At 43.9% G+C, this 18,762-nt stretch overlaps 1 protein-coding gene across 2 annotated transcripts in view; it reads left to right on the forward strand.

Annotated features, from left to right (window-relative positions):
• PCSK2 (proprotein convertase subtilisin/kexin type 2) overlaps window positions 1–18,762 on the forward strand; it is a 127,979-nt gene that overhangs the window by 43,335 nt on the left and 65,882 nt on the right. The window lies entirely within an intron of this gene.

Here is an 18,762-nt window from a genome sequence, read left to right on the forward strand (position 1 = left end):
AGAAGGTTTGAGTATATGAAAGAAATGCAAATTGCAGATGGAGATTGGAAAGTATGAAAAAGGAAGCTGCTTTTAGGAGCGTGAGTCAAACTGACGTCTGCTGGTGTCCTACCCGTTCACTGTGGAATACTGAAGGTTTTTGCACAGAGAAATAACTCATTTCTTTTGGGACAGATGTTTACCTGAGAATGTTGTTTGCCAGAAATCCCTCCCCCCCACCTCCCCTCCCATGGTTTTTTTACTAGCACTGTACTTGAAGTGTGTACAAGGCAAATTATCTACCTGGCTTGCAAACAATGAATAATTCAGTGTAAGCCACAAAGTCAAATCTTCCCAAACAGTTTTTTCCTGACTGCAGAACAAATGGCAGTGAATTTCCTGTCAAAGTGATCGATCTGTCTGTCTATCTGAAATAATTTGTGATCCCTTACAATATGTGGTTTTAGTCTCCTCAGTTTGAGGGTGATAGGCACCTGCTGGAGAGAGTCCAGCAGAGAGCCACGAGGAAGACTGGGGAACTTGAGCATCTCCCCTACTAAGAGAGACTGAGAGCTTTTGAGCTGTTTAGTCTTGAGAAGATTGAGAGGAGAGCTCATCAATGTCTATAAACATTTGAGGGGTGGATGTCAAGTGAATGGTGCCAATCTCTTTTTGGTGGTGCACAGCAATCAGACAAGGAGCCATAAACTGGAACAGAGAAGGTTTCACTTCAACATGAGGAGAAACTTTTTTAGAGTGAGGGTGATGGAACCCTGGAACAGGCTGCCCAGAGAGGTCATGGAGTCTCCTTCTTTGGAGACTTTCAAAACTCACTTAAATGCATTTCCGTGTGAACTACCCTGGGTGACCTTGCTTTGGCAGGGGATTGGACTTTATCTCTAGAGGTCCTTTCCATTCTCTAATATTCTGTGATCTTGTGAAGTTAACTGTAGTTTTCAAATATGGATTATGTGCATTTCTTAAATGCTGGAAATAGAGGGGCTTTAAGTGTTCCAAAAGGTCATGCAGCAAAGCAGAACAAAAATAATAGTAGGTTCCAGGTGCCCAATCTACTGTACTGAAAGGAGAGGGGGAAAAAAAAAAGTTGGATGACAGCCATTTATGGTCTTTGCAGCACCTGGGCAATAAGAAAACTGAGATGAGGACAGTGTGGAAAAAAATAAAAACGGAGAGATTAGCACAGATTCTCTGAAGCCCAAAAGACTTAGGCAAAGGACAGTAACCTTAAAATGTAATTACTGTTGTCATTTGGTGTTTCCACATGCATGATATGGAGGCTCAGGGGAAATTACTGCACTAGAGGCTATTTAGGCATAAAACAATAACAGAGGTGTATGGAGCCATTTGTCTCTGGGTATAATCCAGTGCTAGAAGTTCTGCCTCTGCTTCTGTTCTTGTTTCCCAATGGCTCATTCCAGCTTTTCCCAAGATGGTGCTACCTCATCCTGGGTAACAGCAGCAGCAGATGGAGAAAAAAACATTTAGCGCTCTAGTTAACAGGGGCTTGAGTGAGAGATCTTTTTGCTCAGGGATAACCAAAGTCACATTTTCCATTTACTGTTTTGTTCTTTACTGTCCAATAACCAACACTTTTTTTGGGATAACCTGTGCACAAGTTATTTAACAGGACCTGCTGCACTTTCTGTATTTAAAATATATAGGTACACTCTTTCCCAGAAGGTAACACCCAACACTTCCACCTGTGCCTTTCAATTTTTAAAGGGAAAGTAGCAGAAAGTCAGGGAATTATGTGTCTTTGTGCTTCTTTAGACCTACTTTACTGACCCCAAATGTGTGTTGATCTGCTGGGGAAAGTATGGTTTGAGAGATGTATCTGATTTCTTGACAATTAAGAGTCCTGCAGGTGTTGCATGTTTGGTATTATAATATTTGCTCTTGAAAATTGGAGCTCTCCTGGGGCTCTGCAAATAGGAAGCTGATGTTTAGCTCCTTTCAGATCTGCCCAAACACCTATGAGCATCAGTAGAACACCAAGACAAGGCATCTTCTTGGCACTGATCCCAAACTGCAGCACTGTCTCCAGGCTGACGTTCTGACTTCAAGTACATTACTCTTAGAATTAGAGGTAGACTGAAGTGTTCAGTGTTTTTTGTCCCCTTTGCAAGGTGATTTGAAACCTCTTTTAATAGGTTTTGCCTGATTGAAAAGCACCTATAGACCCACAGTGACTAGACAAACAAGTGGTTTTGATGAAAGACATGATGAATTACTTGAGTTAAATTCAGAGGGGACATAGGAGATGGGAATAGGAGAGAACACTTTTCAGTTCAACCTTTATTTTTTGTTGTGAATGTTCACAACAGGAAAAGTATTTTGGGGGGTTGGGTATTTTGTTTTGTTTTTTGTTTGTTGGTTTGGTTTGTGTTTTTTTCTTTTCAGCCTTATTTTCTATGAGGACCTCAGATAAGTTTTACTGGTCAGTGCAATAGCTTTCCAGGACCCTGTTTTCATAACATACCTTAAGGAAAACCAGACAAAATAAACATCTGCTTCCTTCATTCCTATCAAAACTGTGACCTCAGTTACGTGATTGTGTAAGACTGGAGGAGCTCAGGTTTTCTTCCTCTTCAAATGCTGCCTGACTTCAGCTACAATAAAGGGAAGAAAATTTCCCCTGAACAGTTTTCATCACCAGTAGGCCTGTGAAGGTATCACAGAATATATCTGTAGCTTGCCATGGGGTCATTGTGGCCCAGAGGGTATCTGGCTTAAATGTGAGGGAGGAGAAGCATTTGAAGGATCAACACATGCCACAGGCAGGGATCACGCTGGGCTCTTTGCAGTATTTCCGTGCAGCTGGTCACAGGCACTTATGCTGGCCCCTCTATAAGCTCCAAGATGGAAATGGTGGAGAGGAGACACCTGTGAGCCATCACTTAGGCTATGAGGTCTCCAGGTCATGTCTATGTATCATTGCTGCTTAAGAGCCTGAACATATGAATTCATAGAATCATAGAATGGTAGAGTTTGGAAGGGACCTCTGAAGATCATTAAGTCCAACCACCCTGTCCAAGCAGGATAACCTAGAGAAGGTCACACAGGGATGCATCCAGATGCGTCTTGGAAGACGCCGGAGAAGGAGACTCCACAATCTCTTTGGGCAGCCTGTTCCAGTGCTTCCTCACAGTAAAGAAGGTTTTTCCTCGTGTTGAGGTGGAACTTCCTGTGTTCCAGCTTGCATCCATTGCCCCTTGTCCTATGACAGGACATCATTGAAAATAGAGAGGGCATCCTTCAGATAGTTGTAAATGTTAATAACACCTTCTCTCAGTCTTCTCTTTTCCAGACTAAGCAGCCCCAGGTCTCCCAACCTTTCCTCACCAGACAGATCTTCCAGTCCCTTCATCATCCTCATAGCTCTCCATTGAACACTCTATCTGTGTTTTTCCTGAACTGGGGAGCCCAGAACTGGATGTAGTACTCCAGATGTGGTCTCACCAGGACAGAGTAGAGGGGGAGGAGAACATCTCTTGACCTTCTTAATGCATACCAGGATACCATTGATCTTTTTAGCCACAAGGGCTCATTAGTGTTCCATGAATAACTTATTATTCATCAGGACTCCGAAGTCCTTCTCCATGGTGATGCTTTCCAGCAGGGCAGCTCCTAATCTGTACTGGTGTTGTTCTTTACTAGGTGCAGGACTCTACACTTGTTGAACCTCACTAAATTCTCCTCTGCACAGCTCCTCAGTGTATTCAGATTTCACTGAATGTTCATACAGCCTTCTGGTATATCAGCCAATCCTCCCAGTTTGGTATCAGCAAACCTGCTGAGGGTACTCTCTATCCCTTCATTCAGGTGGTTGATGTGTGTTGCTCCACCTTCGTAGTATGCACCTTCCGCTTACTCATTTCCCCTTAATAGCTCGGTGTCTTTTCCTCACCACTGGGTTGAGTATTCAGATTTGGTTACTTCTTTAGAAACAGATGTTCTTGCTTGAGGCAAAGCATAATCATTTATGCTCACAAATACAACCCAGCAAGTTTGAACTTGAGTTCAACCAGAGGTAGGCTTTTGGCAGTTTTTCTCCTCACAGGGGTGGCGTTAGGCAGAAGACATGGAGATTTCTCCAATTTGCAGCAGTGGAAAATCTAAAGTACTTTTGTAGAAATGGAGTGAGTTTATATTTATCCTTGGGCAAGAGTAGGTAGAACCTAGGTCTTAGCACTTCTGGAAAACTCAGCCAAGAAGCTAGTACCACGGTTGCTTCACTGTGGTTTTTCTTGGTGGTGCTCCTGACTGCAGATATCGGTGCTTCTTCTGTCCTTGCTGTTGTTTCTGTGATGCCATTCCCACTATTTTGTTCTTGCAAGGATAGCCAGTGTTGGGGTAGATAATGTAATTGCATTTTAAAAGTAGTTTCTGAACTACATTTCCCTGGCTTCGTTTGCAGTTCACTTTGGAGTGGTATACCATGATATGAAATGAAAGAGAAACTTACACTGGGTTGACCCATCCTGAAATTGAAGTGAGGAATAATGAGGGGCTCTACTCAGTAGAAGATGGTCCCTTTTCAGAGGCATCAGAGGTTACTTTCTACCTTTTGACCTGTTTTTTTCCATTTTGCAGAATACTATTGTTACTCTCAGTCTCATAAAATGACCTTTTGAGCCACAACTTTGGCAGCTTCGTCCCTTACATAATTCTGCTGTATCTTTGGCAGTGTTTCATTGCTCATCATTTTCTTTGTGTGGTGACCATGTATAGGTACAGCTCACCTCTTTAAAGGAAAGACCCAGAACAAAGGACGTCGTCTCTGATGTCATCTTGTTGTCAACATCTTGCCAAATCCATGATTCTGACATTTAGCACTGAATATTTTACACTTTGTCAGACTGCAGTGGCCCAAGACACGTGGGACTCTACATCCCAACCTAGGCATCTGCTCACGCTGCTGTAAAGTCAGTCTTGCTGCTGTGGAGGTAGTTTATTTCCCAAAATCTCCCTTTTGCTGTGCTGTGAAGTATTAGCAGTCTCAAAGCACTACTTCAGTGCTTGTCATAGCACAGGTTAATGATGTCTTTCTGGAAACACAAAGAGCCCCTCACTGTGTGTGCAGCAGGAACCGTTAGCATTATGCAGCGATCACTGCTTTTTCATACCAAAGAAATGCGGTTTTGTGAGGGAATCTTTTCCATGAATTTTTTATTCCATGAAAACCATGACATGAATTGGTTCTCAAAGTTTGGACACAAAGAGTGATTTCCATAGAATTTGTATGCATTGTTTCTGATTGTCTGCTGTGTGAAGCCTGAGCAAATGATTTATTCCATGATCTGCTAAGCATTTGTCTCAGTGGAAATGAACTAGCAAGAGCAAGAAGTATATAAATGAGGACAGCAGTTTATAGGAGTGTATGAGAATCTTCAATGATAAGCAAAAACATATTTAGAGTTTAGTCCTTCTCAGTCCCTTAGGTTACAGCCTGCTTTCAGTAAGCATGAACAGAGAGGTCCTTATTAATGCAAGTTATGTATGTGCTTTGGGAGGAAAAGATACACCGAAGTCTAATTATTTTATGCTAATAACTGAATTGAAAAGATACTCCCTCATTCCTTTGCAGCAGTATGATCATTTCATCACTTCATTTAAACCAGCCTGTGCTGGTTTAAAGTGAGGGAAGTGGATTTTGGTGCCCAGAGAGGCACCAAAATCCATGCTTGTGCACATGGAGCTCCAATTAATAATGAGGTTTGTAGTGTTTGGGAACCACTTTTCATTTCTCTGTAGGCAATGAATAAATGGAAAGGCTTGTAAGAGTTCTAAGCCAGTTGGATGCCCTGATCTCTTCAAATCAAGACAGAAACCTCTTTGTTTCTAAGATTTTTGAAAATAGTTTTAATTGTGCAGATGTGCTTTGGAGAGAAACTTGGCCAGCGGCCAGCAGCAGGACAAGCTGCTGAGGATCATGAGCAGGGATGTGAAAAGCCTCTCTGCCAAGGGGATTGTTGGGGGGGGAAAAAAGGCTGTATAAAGAATACTCAAGCCACAGTTCTGTGCTGCCCTGTCTCCCTGACAAGCTAAGGAGGGTTTCAGCTGGGATAAATTCTTGTCTCAATTTCACATGTTTTGCCCTCCCTGTTAATCCTATGTGCTCTCTCATGATGGGGTCAGCTCTGTGCCCCAGCATGGTGTCTCTTTCTTCCTTTGCTGACCCTACCACTGCTCTGTGTTGGATCTCCTGCCTAGATGTGATCCATTTGCCAAATAGCTTCTTATCAAGAAAAGAGCTGTAAACTTTGCCTGGGGAAGGCAGGTTCAATACACTCCTCAACTCTCACACCTGAGCAGTTTGTGAGTTCAGGAGCAGAAGGGTGGTTTTCTGCCACTTGATGGCAGCCAGATTCTGGGATGGGAATAGTCCTCTGAGGTAGGTGTCTCTGCCTCGGCTGTGCTCTCTGCGGCGGTGCCAGGCTCAAGCAGACTTCGCAACTGTGCTCTCTGCAGGCTCCAAGGCAGAAATTGGAGGAGAGCACTTAAAAATTACAAGAGAGGATTCTGATGCATAGCTTGTCTTGAAAAGGTTCACGATTACTGCTTTGAAAGTCTCTGATTAAAAACTGGTTTGGGTAAAGGCCAGAACAGTAGGGCAGTGGCTGTTTCTTTCCTTTTTGCAAGCCAGTCTGTTTTTTCCCAGCTTTTCCTACCCTCCCTCTTGGTACAGAAATTGTTCTCTAGAAATGGTTCTGTTTTGACGATTCCTCTGTGGCAGATGGCCTGTCCCTGGCAGCTATACCCTGCTAACCCGATGCTGTAGAGCGGTGAGACATAAACCTCTGCTGATTTTATTAGTGTGCTTTGTGATGGGGATCCATAAACCTCTGAATCTAGGAGCCGAAGAATGCAATTGCAGCCTTCATGGTGTACAAATCATCAGTTGCTTCCTACTGGCTTGGGAAAAGCATGCATGGGAGCAAGCTCCCTTCTCTCTTCTGTCTAGCATATTTATGGTAATAGAATAAAGAAGTAGCTGTGCTATAAAGAACTACTCTGCTGTTTGGTGCACAGGCAGCTACATGAATGTGAGCAGCAGCATAATTGCAATTTTTCCTTTGTCGTAAGATTGGCTTCTGTTTTGTGTCTGGCTTCTGGTTAGGAAATTTCCTGAGAGAAGACATTGTACAGCCTCTGTATTTCCCACAAGGCAGCACTTGAGGGAGTTCAGTAGTTTACCATTCAGTATCTCATCCCTGCTGAGATGTGAACCTTGAAGTTTTAAGTATTACAGGTTTGAAACGTTAGAACAAGCTTAGACTTTGTGGCAGCTGTTGCTGTATCACTCCAGGCAGACAGCTTTGTAAAAAGTAGGCTTTGTTTTTTTATTAAAGCTAAATGGGCTTTCCGCAGATGTCATTACCACCTGGCTGGGGAGGTGTTGACAGCCGTGGGCAGCAATCAGTGCTAGCAACCTGCCTGCGTGGTGCAGTGGAGACCTGAGTCAGAACAGAGACCACAGGAGGTGCTGCCAGGAGAGTAAGTGGCCCTTTGTGACAGCCTCCTCTGTCTGCATAGAGGTGCTTCTTTTCACCTTAACTGAAACAAATGTCTCGTTTGACATTTGAGGTATCCTCCAAGTTCAAATTGCATCATTTGCCCACAGAGCAGAAGAAACAGGAAAAGGAAAATGTGTTTTGAGCAGTGTTGGTACAAAGGAGGTTACAAAAGAGAAGGACTCTATTCTGTAGGGTACTCACAGGGTTGCATGCAGGAAACAGAAATTAAGACATTTGTGCCCCTTCTGAGCTCAAATTTGGGAAAGCCTGTGTTCTGTGTGGTGGAGGTAACCTTTTCTTCTCTACCACCCTCTGAGTCCAGTTTTTGAGGACCCACAGTTAGTTTTAAGCAAGTGTTTTAATTCAGACTTCTCTTAAGTGAATTTAAATCAAATTTATTTTCAGGTGGCTTCATGCCCCCTCTGTCATGTGACAGTCGCACAGACATTCATTTGTCTGCCTTCCCTCCTAATGCCACAGTACATGCTTTTCATTTTGGGAAGCTGCTCTTCAAGATTCTGGCAACAATTTTGAATGACAATATTTCACTGCCACTGGATTGATTTGAGCCCATCTGCTTGGCAGGGCCATAAATGGCAGAGGAAGCTGAAGTAGCTTTTACTCTAAGCCTCACTATGTGAGACGAGCTCAAACCATCTTCCACTGATGTTACCATGAGTGGAGGCTGTGCTTGGGGGACACCTATATAAAGGTGTTTGGGTTTTGTGACTTAGAAGGTGATTAGGAAAGGATTGCACGTGGAGGGCAAAATAAATCAGATCAAGGACAGGGCAGCATGCAGCTCTTCAGTGAGCATGATGTTATCGTGCATGTGAAGAGCTGTAAGAGTGATGGAGCACTGAGAGGCTGCCCAGACAGGTTGTGGAGACTTTGAAGACCCATCTGGATGTGCTCCTGTGTGACCTGCCCTAGGCAGTCCTGCTTTGGTCACTGGACTGGTTGATCTCTGGAGGTCCCTTCCAATCACTGTCATCCTCTGATTCTTTGAGTCTGTGGCATATTTACATCAGTAGGGGACAATCTACACCAGTAATTCCATGAGAGAAAGTGGTGGTGGTGTTTTGGTTTTTTTTCCTCGGATGTTTCAAGGCAAATGCTGAGCTATTAGATGAAATTTGAGTGGGAAGATGGATATGGCGAATGAAATCAAAGTATGACGAGTTCTTGCACAGGTCAGAAGGCAGCTTTTAATCAGTTTGGAGATCTGGGGGGTTATTTTCAGCACCTGCTGCAGACTTGCTCTGGGGTCTCATCCTCTTCTGACTCTGTCTCCCTAAATACTGCATGCCTACATAGGCATATTGCAAGGCACTTCCAGTCTGCCCATAGGGACTGCACTTAACATCCGTACAGGCAAATTGGCTTGTTTAGAGAAATACATGAAGTTAAAGGGAAAGCTACTTCAAATTATGCTTTATGAGTGGAAATGTGTTTGAGCATTAGCACAGTTATTTACACATTCACAGAAGTCTCTTCTGTGTCAGGGTGAGTCAAGGGTATGCTTCAACGAAGAGAAGAGTTCTACCTGTTAGTTGAATCTTCCCATGCAAATTAAATGGAACTGATTTTTCTCCAAGTGGAGTTTTCTCACAGTTCCCACTTATTTGGAGACTTGCATTGTGAAATAAATCAACAGAGCTGGAGGAATATTTAGCCTGTGAGCTCTCCTATTCTCTGGGGATGTATTAGATATTCAGCACTTGTGTGGAAGCAGCAACCATACTATTGGAATCTTCAAAAAATAAGGTTACGTAAGCTGTAGCACCTCTTTCCTTGGAGGATCAGTGAGCTATTGTGGAGCAGCAGGAAAGTCCTTTACTGGAACACTGCCCAGGAATATGAGAAAGGGTCTAAAGTTACAAATGAATAAATGGCATCAAAGAGGGAATTATTAAATTGGAAGGTTCAGCATGGTGCATGCACCTCTCTTCTTTGTACTGCATGGAGATATACAAAAGCTAGTCTCAATGCCAGAATCTTAAAGATGAACAGGGCCTGACTCTTGCCTTAGCTACACCCCTTTTATATCACACAGAGACTGCAAATGGAACTTAAACCTGCTCTGGGTATCACCTCAAAGGCTGGCCTTTGCAGTGAATGAAAATCACTCTATGAAAGGGCTTTTCCTGTTGAGGAGGAAGACAGAGCAGGGGTTTGGGTATTTTAATCATAGTGTGAAAAAAAGACTGGATGAGGCATTTAGTGCCATGGTCTAGTTGATTGGACAGGGTTGGGTGATAGGTTGGACTGGATGATCTTGGAGGTCTCTTCCAACCTGGTTGATTCTATAGTGCTTTAAGGAGGCTATTTCTGTTTGGCAAAGAGATGTAAGAAAAGGAAAAACTGTGACTCGCAGCAACTAATTTTGCAGCCAAGGAGGAAGAATCTGCAGTCAGTAGTTCCCCACATGCATGCAGCCCATTTTTTTTTTCCTGTCACCAGGCATACTGTTGCTTACACCTGCACTGGGAGGAGGTTGTTTTGATGGCTTTGCAGAGGCTAATAATTTCTGTGGCCCAGTGTAACTGGTGGACAGCAAAATGCAAAATTTACTCTCAAGCTGCTGATTAAATGTCCCTGTGGTTTGCAGTCTCTCCGGATCCACTGGAGAGAGTACTGCATGCAGTTATAACCCATCTCTGGAGAATTGGTTTCCTGCAGATATCTTCAGTTTTGTAACTGAAGCAACTGTCCTGCTGTCTTACAATAAGGCATTGTTTGAAATATTAATTGCTTTGACTGTCCTCTCATTGTACACCATAATGTTAGCTCCTCCATGTAGAAATAGAAACAGTTTTTCATTTCTTTGTTCTTAATATTGCAGAAATGCTTCTGCCCTCCTGCTGGCTTGTCTAAGCAGCTAAAAAATTCCAAACAACAAACTTGAAGTAAGAATGGAGTTCCTAAAATACACAAGACCTGTCATAATGTGGATCCCCATGTTGGCCTCGTGCCAAATTGAGGAGAGAGCAGAGGTGTGAAGCAGTTTTGTTTGTCCTTGAGGCAGCGCACTGCATTCAAGATATCCAGGACTTTGTCTCAGTTTTTCCTCTTAATAAATTCTATCCCAGAGTGAAAAAAACTTTTCTGCAGAAGGCATGAGCCTACAACAATGTCTGATTTACCCAGTTGGCATTTTCCATTGTAGACCATCCATGCTAGCATTCATTTTACATTGCACCCTAAACAACTCACTTGCATTTCAAAGTAGAAGCTAGAGGAGCACTATTGATTGCTTAGCTGAGCAGGTTGGGTATGATCTGCAGCCTCTTGTACACATCGATTCCTTGTCTCTTTACTCACTGCTTCCTGAATGTCACTGAACTGTGAGAGGCCTGCTAAATGGACAAAAATATTGATTTATTTTTCCCTTCTTTTATTTATCTTTTTTTGAAAGCTCCTTATTTACCAAGCACTGAACTAATATCAGGAAAACAAAAGGTCACAAAATAAAGCAAAAGCAAGTCAGTTCCTATATTAAAACAACAACAACAAAAACAAATCAAACCAAACAACCAACTTGGTTAAAACATTGTTCTTTAAATTGTGTTTCCGTCAAGAAAGGTTAATTGCCAGAGTGGAACCTTTGAGCTTAAGCTTCATATTTTATTATTGTCTGATTGATGCTGAGCTTCTGGGGCAGCTTCCTAAATGGCTGCACCTTTGGTGTGGTGGTTTTCAGTGGTTTTCTTTTTTTGTAGGTGTATAAGAGAGCAGCCTCAACTACAACAGGATTTGCTGTGCAAGGCAATTAGTAACTTTCTTTTTATCAGTGTAATGGTGCAGTATTTTGTCTCTGTTTTGTTCTGCTAGGAGTGTAACACTTTGCAGTACCATGTTCAGAGGGAGGAGGCTAAAAACTGGCTGGTGCCAAGTAAAACTGAGGAGACATCCTAAAAGGGGTGACTGGGCATTAGCATCCAGAAGTTTTAGCATTTGCTGGTGGTCTGTGTAAACTCAGAAGTGATTGGACAGACAAATGGAGCTGGTTAGCAAAAGCAGAAAATTACAATTGGTCTGAGCGTAATAAGTGATAAAAGCAGAAGATCCTTGATGTCCTATGATGCTGTTTCAACTAGTAACAAGAAAGTAACAGCAATGCAGAAGGATGGCTAAGGACAATATAAAATGGATGTAATTTACAGTGGATATGATTTCCTCTAGTTATCAGGGCAGTTCTCAAGCTGTGTCTGCTTCTCATTATAGACATATCCATTTAAAATGTGTAAAACAAGTAATACAAGTATTTTGATGGAAAGAGATTCAGTTTTACTGCCATGAAATCTTCTAAATTGAAAAAAAAAAAAAAGTTCTTTCCCTGTCTTTTGCTTAGGGAATGTGGTACTGATAAGCTATGAAGTTTCAAAGGAGTTGTGCTTTAACAGCTGATACATTTTTATCATAGAATCAACCAAGTTGGAAGAGACCTCCAAGATCATCCAGTCCAACCTATCCCCCAGCCCTGTCCAGTCAACTAGACCATGGCACCAAGTGCCTCATCCAGGCTTTCCTTGAACACCTCCAGGGACAGTGCCTCCACCACCTCCCTGGGCAGCCCATTCCAATGGCAAATCACTCTCTCTGGGAAGAACTTCCTCCTAACATCCAGCCTATACCTCCCTGGCACAACTTGAGACTGTGTTCCCTTATTCTGTTGCTGGTTGTTCTGTTTGCTGTAGTGACTCTGACTGCACCTACCAAGGACTGGCAAGATTGCTTGGGGAAAACTCCTTAGGGATTGATGAATACAGGTAGGAGAGGCACTTGTAGATTCTGTTATGAATAATACACCGGAGAGACCTTAGGTTAACAAAAGGGACTTTTTGCCCTGTATAGAGAGGTCCATGAGAAACTTTGAAAATTCTTAGCCTGCTCAAGAGAGGAGTTGTCATAATTTGATGGAAAGAAAATATCGGGTTGTCAGTGACACAAGATCCCTGACATCCCTCATTCTTTCTGGGCCATGAGACAAGCTCAGAAAGTTTTAAATCAAGCAGATTGATCCAGCTATGTCAAAGACAAAAGGTATTCATTTTCTGCATTGCCATGGCTGGATGGAATCTAGCAGCTTCACCTCCCCAGGTTATCAGTTCAGCAGCAGAAATGAGCTGTCCCCATTGCCGCTTAGTGATTCCGTTAGCTTCATCCAGCTTCAGTTACAGTTCAAGTAGGTCTGGATGTTCCCTCGCAAGTGAGGAGAGTCACTGTTAGTCCTTCTATTTCATAGTGAAGAGTCATGCAGAACTTGGTTGCTTTGGTACTTCAACAGAAATGTAGAAGAATGTAAGATAGTTGCACATCTCTGCTGTCTCCAGAGCTGTCAGAGTGAGTTTTAGTTTGCTGCTCTTCATACCAGCCTGCCTCATGCCAGCTTCAAAAGGAAAGTCCTATCTGGAGGAAAATATTCTGAGGCTTGAAGTTCAGAATGTAATGTGGAAGGGTTCCTGTTCTGGTTGTTGCTTCAAGATTCTGAGTTTTGAGTGTTGGCTCCTGTCCACAGGGACAGCAGCAAGAGGAGTGGGAATGGGAGATCTCTCTGATTTGCTTTATGCTGACGTTTCTTTTCTGCAGAGAAGCTAAGCTAATTGTGCTATTATTAGCTAAGGTAACTGTGCATTTGTGCTATCTCATTTATCCAGTAAACTCTTATCTTGTCTCTTTCTCTCAACTCTGAGTTTTTGTGTGTTACTTTTCCCTCAATTCCATGTTGGGGAAGCAGGCAGGTTGACTTCTTGGATTTGCATGAAACCATTACAAGAGCTCACCAATGAGACTCTGTTGGACAGCACTGGTGATGAGTTTGTACTCTGCGGGTAGGGTTGGTGTTTCCCTAATAGATCTCTTTTATGTTACATAGATGAATTGTGTAGAAAAAAATAAATGTCTTTGCCTTTACTTAGTAATCAGAGGTGAAAAGGACATATTCACTCACTAATTCTGTCTAGGCATTAGGAGCAAAGGGGTCATCATTTGTGGATAACACTGCAGAAAGCTGCAGGAAGTACATGGTGTTCTATTCTCATTACTTTTTGAAGAGAGGTGTGCAGATCACTCAGGCTTACTTGGAGTTTTCTCCCTCTGCCTCTTTTGCTGCCACCACGTTTCTTTAGATATCAGAATTCAAGGATAGCAGTGGTCAGCACAGCTTTCTACCTTCTGAAAGTGCTGTGTTTGATGGTATGTGTGCATCTGGACAGACTGTTTCAAACCGTCTTCATGGGAAGCTGATCTTGCTTTGCCTCAATCTTCAATAGTTGGACAGGTTGTCTCCAGGACAGCTGGACTCCTGAAGTGGTGGATGGAGTCAGGGACCAGTATAGTCCCCCTCTAATCCATGAGGAAGCAGTAAGGGACCTGCTGCGTCATTTGGATCCTCACAAGTCCATGGGACCAGATGGGATCCACCCTAGGGTGCTGAGAGAGCTGGCAGCTGAGCTGGCCAAGCCACTCTCCATCATTTATCAGCAGTCCTGGCTCACTGGAGAGGTCCCTGAAGACTGGAATCAGCCAATGTGATACTCATCCACAAGAAGGGTCGTAAGGAGGAGCCAGAAAACTACAGACCTGTGAGCCTAACCCCAGTACCAGGCAAGGTCATGGAACAGGTCTTCTTGAGTGCCATCACAAAGCACCTACAGGATGGCCAAGGGATCAAGCCCAGCCAGCATGGGTTTAGGAAGGGCAGATCCTGTCTCACCAACTTCATCTCCTTTTATGATCAGGTTACCTGCCTGGTGAATGTGGGGCAGGCTGTGGATGTAGCCTACCTGGACTTCAGCAAAGCCTTTGACACTGTCTGCCGCAACAAGCTCCTGGCAAAGCTGGCAGCTCATGGTTTGGACAGATTCACTGTGATATGGATCATGAACTGGCTGGAAGGCCAGGCCCAGAGAGTGGTGGTGAATGGTGCCACATCCAGTTGGCAGTTGTCACTAGTGGTGTTCCCCAAGGATCAGTGCTGGGCCCAGTCCTGTTCAATATCTTTATTGATGACCTGGACGAGGGGATTGAGTCCAGCATCAGTAAGTTAGCAGATGACACCAATCTAGGAGCAAGTGTTGATCTGTTGGAAGGTAGGAGAGCCCTGCAGAGGGACCTGGACAGGCTGGATAGATGGGCAGAGGCCAACGGGATGACATTTAACAAGGCCAAGTGCAGCATTCTGCACTTTGGCCACAACAACCCCAAGCAGTGCTACAGGCTGGGTACAGAGTGGCTGGAGAGCAGCCAGGAGGAAAGGGACCTGGGGGTACTGGTAGATAGTAGCTGAAGATGAGCGAGCAGTGTGCCCAGGTGGCCAAGAGAGCCAATGGCATCCTGGCCTGCATCAGGAACAGTGTGGCCAGTAGGACAAGGGAGGTTATTCTTGCCCCTGTACTCAACACTGGTCAGGCCACACCTTGGGTGCTGTGTCCAGTTCTGGGCCGCTCAATTCAAGAGAGATGTTGAGGTGCTGAACCGTGTCCAGAGAAGAGTGACAAAGCTGCTGAAGGGCCTGGAGCATAAACCCTATGAGGAGAGGCTGAAGGAGCTGGGCCTGTTTAGCCTGGAGAAGAGGAGGCTCAGGGGTGATCTTATTACTGTCTACAACTACCTAAAGGGACATTGTAGCCAGGTGGGGGTTGGTCTCTTCTCCCAGGTAACCAGCAATAGAACAAGGGGACACAGTCTCAAGTTGTGCCGGGGTAGGTACAGGCTGGATGTTAGGGGGAAGTTCTTCACAGAGAGAGTGATTGGCATTGGAATGGGCTGCCCAGGGAGGTGGTGGAGGCACCGTCCCTGGAGGTGTTCAAGAAAAGACTGGATGAGGCACTTAGTGCCATGGTCTAGTTGATTGGATAGGGCTGGGTGCTAGGTTGGACTGGATGATCTTGGAGGTCTCTTCCAACCTGGTTGATTCTATGATTCTAACCACCAGCTTGACTTCTACAAGAGTATAGGCTGTCAGCTTCTAACTTCTTCCACTTCAGGAACAGACCTGTGTTGATCCTGAGGCTTTAGAGAAAAGACAACCACTGCTGCCTTTTGTTCATCATCTCACTGATATATAGAGTCATGGAATTATCAAGGCTGGAAGGGACCTCAAGGGTCATCTAGTTCCAATTCCCCTGCTATGGGCAGAGACACCTCACACTAGATCAGGTTGCTCAGAGCCACATCCTGCCTAGCCTTAAAGACCTCCAGGGGTGGGGCTTCCATCAGCTCCCTGGGCAACCTGTTCCAGTGTCTCACTACCTTCATGGTGAAGAACTTCTTCCTAACATCCAATCTGAATCTACCCATTTCTAGCTTTGTTCCCTTCCCCTCAGTCCTATCACTACCTGATACCTTAAAAGGTCCTTCCCCAGCTTTCTTGTAGGCCCCCTTTGGATATTGAAAGGCCACAATAAGGTCACCTCAGAGCCTTTTCTTCTCTAGACTGAACAGCCCCAGCTCTCTCAGTCTGTCTTCACAGGAGAGGTGCTCTGCCCTCTGATCATCCTCATGGCCCTTCTCTGGACACATTGCACTATGTCCAGATCTTTCTTGTAATAGGGGTTGCAGAACTGGATGCAGAACTCCAGGTGGAGTCTCACCAGAGTGGAGTAGAGGGGAAGAATCACCCCCCCTCGACCTGCTGGCCATGCTTCTCTTCATGCAGCTCAGAATCTGGTTGGCTTTCTGGGCTGCAAGCACACACTGGTGGCTAATGTTGAGCTTCTCATCCACCAGCAGCCCCAAGTCCCTCTGCTTGGGGCTGCTCTCAAGACTGTCACTGCCCAGCCTGTATTGGTGCTTGGGATTGCCCCCATCTAGGTGCAGGACTGGTCTAAGCAAGATGCACTTGGTCTATGTTGAACTGCATGAGGTTGATTAAATGCCATGTTATCAGTGGGACTGCTTTTTCCTTTGGAATTTGACCTGGATTTTCCTGTTCTGGAGTACTTGAGGTTGGGCTTGTGTGTACTGTTCCACATTTGTGCTCTGCTTGTATCATTTAGTTTATCTGTCATTTATGCTCAGTATAACAGAGTTATTTAACTGCAGGAGCTCACTAGTACAATTAACCCCATCCCATCAAAACGAGGAGCTGATTATCTTGGCATTCACAAGAGCATAGAGCACAGTCAGAGTTCTGTGGTTTCTGGTCCTCCTGGAGCAGTGCTGCAGTCAGTTGATTATTTTGTTAATTTGTTCTGCATCAGTATCCTGCTGGTTAATTATCATCCAAGTGACTTTATGCACCATGCATAAGTACAACTATATTAAAAATCAATACCTAAACCATTTTTCCTTGTAAAGATCTTACCATCCATGGGTACCTTCTTTCTGATTACAAAACAGCTAGTAACCTTGATGTTGATTCAATAATATGCTAATAAAGTAGGTGCTCAGATTTTGCTCTCTGCTTAATTCTGTATCCTAAAGAAAATTAAATCAATGAAGTAAGAAGCAAGCAATAGGATGTTTGTTGTTGATAAATAAGTCTAATTTTCAGAAAGTAAAATTGATGCTATTTTAGTAAGAAAATGTTGTTCTGTCACAAGGCTCTAATGAGTATCACTCTTCATATGCCCAAACAATGTAGAGATGCTATTATCAGAAGCATGAGTTTTTTGAACACTGTCTTTTCTGCATCAGCTGGAGAAACAAGAATTTTCAAACATGGCTTGAGGTCGCCTTGTGGCTTGGACTGAGAGCTGAATTCCTGGTCTGAGCTTGCTGCAGGTACATGGGATAACAGCTGTTAGAAGATAGGAATGTGTTCCAATCACTTTCTACCATTGCACATGCACCATGTGTATTTTTGAAACACTTTGGGCCACGGTTTAGTGGACTTGGCAGTGTTGGGTCAGGTATCTGCAGCCCTCAGAGGGCAGTTTTCTACTCAAATCGTTGGGTTTGTGTTATCCTCTTCCACCTCAGTTTTGGGCCCCTCACTATGGGAAAAACATTGAGGTGCTGGAACACAGATGGTGAAGGGTCTAGGGAACAAGTCTTTTGAGAGTGTCTGAGGGAACTAGGATTGTTCAGTTTGAACAAGAAGAGGCTGAAGTGAGGAGGCTTTCTTCCCTACAACTACCTGAGAGGAGGTCGTAGTGATGTGGGTGGTCTCTTCTCCATAGTAACGGACAAGAGGGAAATGTGCTCAAGTTGTGCCGAGGGAGGTTTAGATTGGATGCTAGAAAAATTTCTTAACTGAAAGTGTGGTCAGGCCTTGGAACAGGCTGCCCAGGGAGATGGTGGAGCCACTGTCCTTGGAGGTGTTTAAAAAGCACATGTAATCATGGCACTTTGAGACATGACTTAATGACCATGGTGATGTGCATTGATTCATTGATTATCTTAGAGGTCCTTTCCAACTATAATTATTCTATGACTTCGAGTTTGTTCTGGTGGTGAGGGACTCTGGAATATAGGAGTGTTACCTGATCTTGGGATCATTGCTTTCTAGACTCTTTTTCAACAGGAGAAATGCAGGTTCTTACCATGTGCTGGCTAAGAGTCTTTAAAAAGGCAACCATATGAGGCAATTTATAGCTTACATAAGTGAGAAGCTGCCAAGGCCTTCTCCAAGCCTTTCAAGCCATGTTGTGACAGGAATTTTGGATCTTTTCTGGATGCAGTTGTGTGAGTTACCATCATTTTTGAGTATGAGGCAAAGACCTCTTGGTTCCATAGGAAAAAGAGCCTTCAGAATTTCTGAAACTAATCGATATATGCATGCCTTTTCTTCATGTGACACATTCAGAAGACATCCACAGAGTGGTTTTAGTTCAGGGAAGATTATACCTCCTTGAGGGGTGTGTTGCTTTGTCTCAGGAAATTGTAATATAATGTAATAGAATGCAAAAATAAATTACGTTTCATCGTGAAGATGGAACAAACCAGACAAATGAGATGATCCTGAGGAGGGAAACCAGCCTCTTCTATTTCTGCAAATTGCTCCCCTGCTTCCTACAGGTCTTCTTAAAGAAAAGCCAGGGCTCTGCAGCATTGCTTTTTAATTAGCAGAAATCCTTTTTTACTAAATGCTAATCCAGTGTTTAATGCAGCAGGTCCTGCAGAGCCAGCAAGCTTGCGTGGGAACACAAACACACAACATCTTTTTCTCTGGCATCCCTGTAAGTGAGGGTAGGCTTCTGTTCATAGTTATTTTCTGTGGTGACAGCTCAGGGTTTGCAGTTCCAAGGAGAGAGGCAGGGCTGGTAACAGAGAAAGGCATAATGACAGGTGTGGCTCT

This window comes from Pogoniulus pusillus, chromosome 7 (assembly GCF_015220805.1).
Source record: "Pogoniulus pusillus isolate bPogPus1 chromosome 7, bPogPus1.pri, whole genome shotgun sequence".
Lineage (NCBI taxonomy): Eukaryota > Metazoa > Chordata > Aves > Piciformes > Lybiidae > Pogoniulus > Pogoniulus pusillus.